This window comes from Mustela nivalis, assembly GCF_964662115.1.
Source record: "Mustela nivalis genome assembly, chromosome: 13".
Taxonomy (NCBI): domain Eukaryota; kingdom Metazoa; phylum Chordata; class Mammalia; order Carnivora; family Mustelidae; genus Mustela; species Mustela nivalis.
The window spans coordinates 59,631,115-59,637,635 of NC_139032.1; the positions used below are offsets into that span (position 1 = coordinate 59,631,115).

The 6,521-nt window shown below is 39.9% G+C and overlaps 1 pseudogene across 1 annotated transcript; it reads right to left on the reverse strand.

Moving 5' to 3' along the window:
* Positions 1-5,617: 5,617 nt before the first annotated feature.
* On the reverse strand, positions 5,618-6,166 carry LOC309846961 (large ribosomal subunit protein uL11 pseudogene; annotated as a pseudogene). Its single transcript has one exon. The product of its transcript is annotated as a large ribosomal subunit protein uL11 pseudogene (transcript).
* Positions 6,167-6,521: the final 355 nt, after the last annotated feature.

Genomic DNA, 6,521 nt, shown 5'->3' on the forward strand with positions numbered 1-6,521 from the left:
TTAAATGAAAATGGATTAAATGTACCAATTAAAAGACAGAGATTGGCAGAATGGATAAAAAATATGATCCAACTATATACTACTTGTAAGAATAGTATGGACTCATTTTTGACCCAAAGGCATAAAGCAGGGATTAGGTCTCTTTTTCTCATAATTTTTCCATACATGACACGTGGTAGACAACCAATAAATATTTATTTGAATAAATGAAACAATAAAGGTTATCAATCTTTTAAAATGTGTCAGTCTGGGGGCGCCTGGGTGGCTCAGTGTGTTGGGCTTCTGCCTTCGACTCAGATCATGATTTCACAGTTCTGGGATTGAGCCCCGTGTTGGGCTCTCTGCTCGGCGGGGAGCCTGCTTCCCCCTCTTTCTCTGCCTACTTGTGATATCTCTCTCTCTGTCAAATAACTAAATAAAATCTTTAAAAAAAATAAAATGTGTCAGTCTGATTTATAAAAAATTGTATTCTCTTTTAGTTTCCATTTATCCGATTATTATGAAAATCAATCATCTCGTGTTAATCAGCTGTTTCTAGTTCTCTGTCTATAACTACCTGTTCATATCCTTGGCACTTTTCCTATGGTGGCATTTAGTTTCTTAACTGATATGTCAGAATTCTTTATATGTTTTGGATAATATCATTTAGTATATGTGAGAGAAATCTTTTCTCGCACTTTGTGGTTTGTCTTTTAATTTTTAAATGTTTTCAGGGCACCTGGGTGTCTCAGTTGGTTAAGCATCTGCCTTCAGCTCAGGTCATGATCCCAGGGTCCTGGGATCGAGTCTCCCATCGGGCTCCCTGCTCAGTGGAAAGTCTGCTTCTTCCTCTGCCTGCTGCTCCCCCCTGCTGTGCTCTCTGTCTCTCTCTTTCTGTCAAATAAGTAAATAAAATATTAAAATAATTTTAAGTGTTTTCTTTCTCCTAAAAGTACTACACTTAGAATATTTTTTCTAATTCTTAGGTGATTTGTCAGTAATTTATTTTTTGAATGAGTTGAGGTGGGCTCTGACTTCATGTTTGCAGGTTTTTCAGCACCATTTATCAAATAGCCCATATATTCACCACTGGCTGTAAGTGCTACCTTCATCCCCCACCGAAATACACAGACTTTTGATACTTCTTCCTGCTCCAGTACCCCATGAGATCCATTTCAGTGCTGAGCATCTGTGTTTACTTCATTGGCCCTCACCTGACAATGGTCCTCCTTGCAGACTACTTCTATTTTTTTATTCTTAGAGAGATGTGCCTTCTACCCTCTGCTGCCTAGTGTAGCTCCTAATAACCTCTGCCCACTACTTTCCTACTCCCATTTCACACAGTTTGTCCAAATGATCTTTGAAGACAGGAAACCAGAGCTTTTGATAACATTACCTGAGCCAAATCAGAGTTCATGTCTACTAAGCAGCCCTTGGCTTTTCAGGGGTAAAGTTTGGTCAGGTAGATAGACTTCTCTCTGTGCCAGGAAACTGAGGCAAACAATAAAAGCTCTCCCTGTCCCACAACAGCTGAGCACAGGCACAGAAGAGAGAAGGTTAGAGAGTAAGTTCCCAGAGCAATGGCACAGCAGGGGAAAGAAGCCATTTTCGAGAGACAGAAGCGTTGAACATTCTGATGAAAATGTGCAGTGGTTCTAGGATTGTAATAGATCTGTCTAGTAGCAAAGCAAGAATGCAGAGAGTTGGGCCGGGCAAATCTAGTTGTTGAAGACTGTGCAGAAAGTGTGAAGTTTGAGGTATTGCAGATCAGGAGACAGCCTCTTCTGCAATTCATAGATCTGGTACAAGAAAATCGTGGCACAAATGCGCACTGGGATCTGTCTTAGAAGCATATCAGGTCCAGAACAAAGGTAGAAGATGACGTGGACTCTTATCAGAATAGTGACAGTCCTTTTATGCCCCACCTTGTGAATGGTTTCACCAATTTAATGAGAAACAATGGACACTAATGGGTGAGACACAAAGCATAAACTCTGTAATTTATTTTATATAATTGTGCTTAAGTTGACTGTTGTCAGCTGCATATAATTCATTTGATAGGGTGATCTTGATTATTCTCAATTTTTTTCTGTTGTCAATGCAAAGTCCTGATAAAGTAATTCATGCTAATGTTGTTACAAGGACATGTCTGGACTAAAAATTGCAGGCATGATGCTGGGGTCTGGGGGAAGCAGGTGAAGAAAGTTGATACCTTATAGAATGACACCTATATAAGGTCTGTCCCTGATTATGTGTGTCCTTTCCTACAATAGAATATATGGGTTCAGCGTTCACGGACATTTAAAATAAAGGTATGTCTTTGGAGTGTGCAGCTTCTCAAGGCATTACTGATCACATGCTTCGAGATTTCTTGTATAGAATCTAATGATTCTTAAATAAATTAGAATCTCAGTGATTTTGCTAGTCAATGGTCCTTAGATCAATGGTCCTTATACTCACTTAGATCTAAGCCTTGAGGAATACAATTCCAACTAGGAATAATAACAAATGAGAATAGAGCTCTTGAAATACTAGCTCTGTATCCTAGGATTTTATTGTAATGTGACTATTATCACTTATATAGTTTAATTTATAGTATATATATATATATAAATTTCATGATTTTATAAGGAAAAGCAGTCTCTAAGAAAAATTAAAAGTCATCTATATGAATGTCCAAATTTTCAAGAATGATTTCATAGCCTGGGTGAAAATTGCGTGCTCTCTCCATCACCTTGCAATTTGAAGAACTGCAAAATCATGAATAATAAAAAAGGATGTTAAACTTTTCAACAAATCCAGATGGGTACCAATGTCATTGAGAATTCCTGAGAATCACCTTGATTGCTGCTTCAGACGAGGAGCCTGAACTGGTTATCACTTACCAGCTGCAACGCATGGGCTTTAAGTGACAACAGTTTCTATAATTACATTTTAAAATTGTACAGGCATTAAGTCTGTATTTGTGGCAAATGAAGAACACCCCAACTTTAAAGGGCAACATTCACTCATTTCACTTATCAGACTCTATTCCTGCCTCAACCTATTAGACTTCGGGGGAACAGAAGGAATGATGGATTGTGCCTTGAAAGCCAGTGTTAACACTAACTTTTGTTAGGAACTTACAAGTTTCTTTTCATCGTTGGGCCTTAGTTTTCCCTTCTACAGAATGAGGGCCTTGTACTAGATGTCCCCTTTGGTCATTATTCTAGGGGTTTTTCCCCTTGGGTATGAAGAGAAATCACCAATGAAATGACTGAGCAGCCAAACAAGTTATTTTTTGCAGGGCTTGAGGCTGGGTGTAAAGAAGGTTTAATATCTTCATTTCTAATATTAGCAGCGAAATGGGTCCATTTGTGGGTTCAGCTGCTCATCAACCTACTGTCCTCTGTCTCCCTTTCTCCCCACACTATGCTACGTCCTGGACACCCACAGCCACTGGTGGTTTCTAGGAGGAGGAGACTCACATTCGTCAATTTCCTCTGCTTATCTTGTTCCTTTGCCAGAAATTCCTCTGGCCCCTCTAGCTGGCAAATTCTGATTCACTCTCTGTATTTTTCCTTTTAATTTTATATTTTGGCATAGCTTCAGACTGAAAAAATTGACAAGTTAGTACAAAGAATTCTCATATACTTTTTCCTAGATTCTCAAAATGGTATCTTTTTACTACTTTTGTGTCATCATTCTCCTCTCTTTTCTTCTCCCTTCCCCAACACAATTTTTTCCTTAACTCCTTGAGAATGAGTTTCAGACATGATGCCCCCTTGTTTTTAGAAAGAGGGAGGGTTAGAGGAAAAGAGAAAAAAAATTTTTTTTAAGATTTTATTTATTGGGGTACCTGGGTGGCTTAGTCGTTAAGTGTCTGCCTTCGGCTAGGGTCATGATCCCAGGGTCCGGGGATCAAGTCCCACATCAGCCTCCCTGATCAGCGAGAAACCTGCTTCTGCCTCCCACTCCCCCTGCTTGTATTCCCTCTTTTACTCTCTCTCTCTGTCAAATAAATAAAATTTTAAAATCTTAAATAAAAAGATTTTATCTGGTAGATAGAGTATGAGAAGTGGGGAGGATCAGAGGGAGAGGGAGAAGCAGGCTCCCCACTGAGCAGGGAGCCTAGCACAGGACTTGATCCCAGGACTCCGGGATCATGGCCTGAGCTGAAGACAGACACTTAACTGACAGCCATCCAGGCGCCCCAAGATACAATGCCCTTTTACTCCAAGTATTTCACTGTGAGTAGCATAAAAAACAAGGACGGTCTCTTACATAACTGTCATATAAATATAAAAACCAGGAAAATAACCTTGATACAGCATTGTCACCACATGTAAACCTATTTGGATTTTGCCAATTATCCCAATAACATCTTTTATGGGAAGGGCACCTGGGTGGCTCAGTGGCTTAAAGCCTCTGCCTTTGGCTCAGGTCATGTTCCCAGGGTCCTGGGATAGAGCCCCACATTGACTCTCCACTCAGTGGGGAGCCTGCTTCCCTTCCTCTCTCTCTGCCTGCCTTTCTGCCTACTTGTGATCTCTGTCTGTCAAATAAACAAAAAAAATCTTTAAAAAAAATCATCTTTTATGGGAAAAGATATGCTCATGCATTGCATTTATTAACTACCACGTCTCTTTTACTCTTGTTTGGCATGGAGTAACTCCTCATCTTTGTATTTTATGACGCTGACATTTTTCAAGAGTGAAGTAGGTATTTTGTAGAATATCCCTTGCTTTGTGTTGGTCTGATAGTTTCCTCCTGAATATATTCAGGTTATGTAATTTTTCGGAAGAAATTTGGTCAGTTAAGCGTCTGCCTTCAGCTCAGGTCATGATCTCAGGGTCCTGGGATCGAGTCCGGCACTGGGCTCCCTGCTCAGTGGGCAGTCTGCTTCTCCCTCTCTCCCCACTCCTGCTCACTCTCTCTATCAAATCAATAAATAAAATCTTTAAAAAAAGAAATTTGGTAGGAATACTGCTGAAGTGATATGCTGTTCTCAATGAATCACATCACCTTTTTTTTTTTTTTTTTTTTAATGAAAGTCCCTCTTCATCACTCCCATCCCTACTCCCCTCCAGAGGACAATAACCTGTTTTTGATTGGTATACATCCAGTATTTTCTCTGTGCACTTACATACACACATATCCGTATACAGACACATGTATATCCTTTAAAAATATACCAAAATGAGTATATAATACACATTTTGTTGTGCAATTTCATTTTTTTCACTTAACCATATGTCTTGGATGTCTTTCTATGTCTGTACATAGAGATCCATCTCATTCTTTAAAAAGCAGCATAGTTTTTTGTGGGGGGGTAAGATTTTATTTATTTGAGAGAGAGAGAGAGTGTGTGTGAGAGAGAAACAGTGTGTGAGGCAGTGTGAGAAGGGAAGTGTGGGAGGGGGAAGCAAACTCCCCTCTGAGCAGGGAACATGGCTTGGGGCTTGATTATAGGACTGTGGGATCATAATCTGAGCTGAAGGCAGACGCTTAATGGACTAACCCACCCAGATGCCCCCAAAAGCAGCATAACTTTTTAAAAAGTAGTAGAGATGTAGCCTTATTTATTTTATTCCCTATTCCTTTTTTTCCCTTTTGGTCATCAAATGATCCTTTGTTGAAATGTTTTCCTTTGTAGTTTTCAACTAGCTGGGCATTCCACTGTACCAATATTGACGTCATTTATGATGTCATGAGGGTGTGGCCATCAACATTGCAGCCCATAGACTGAGCAGTCCCCAGGATCTCTTTGATGGATTCAGAAATTTCTCTGGCTAAAGATTGGTGTTGCATCTGTTGGGCAATGTTGACAATCTCATCAAAAGTGTAATTTCCACTGTGCTTAATGTTTTTCTGCTTCTTTCTATCTCCTGGTGGTTCCTTGAGGAATCAGGGAAGAGGCAGAAGGTACCACTTCATCCTGGGCCTATCTGCTCTGAATGGTCAGTTTCACTGTAATTCCAGGCCCTTCCTATCACTAGCTGCCTTGATGATGTCATCACCAACCTTTTTTGGAGACAGCCCTGGGGCAATCTTCAGAGCCAGGGCAGAGGTGATTTGAACTTCCCCACCAGTGTACCTCAGGTATTTGACTTTGATCCCTTTGGGGTCAAACTTAGGTGGCATGGTGGAGGTGGCAGGTGTTGGATGAACCCGATTTTGGGAAGACCGAAAATAGTTGCACCTTTGCCTCCTCGGAGCAAAAGCCAGAAACTACTGTACTCCCTATTGATGAATATTTATGTTATTTCCATTTTTTCTATCACAATCTTTGTCCCTACATTTGAACACATAGCTAGTTTACAATTTTGATGCTTCAAATAGCTCCCCTCAAACGCTTTTCCAATTTGTACACCAATCTACTGTGTAGGAGTTTGTTTGCATTTTTCTGATCATTAGTGATGTTAGACACCTCTTATCATAGTTCGTGGCCATTCAGATTTCTTTCATGAATTGCTTCTTAGTATTCTTGGCTGTTACAATGCTGGATTGCTGTTTTTTTTGTTTGTTTTTGTTTATTTGTTTGTTTGTTTTTAACTGATCAC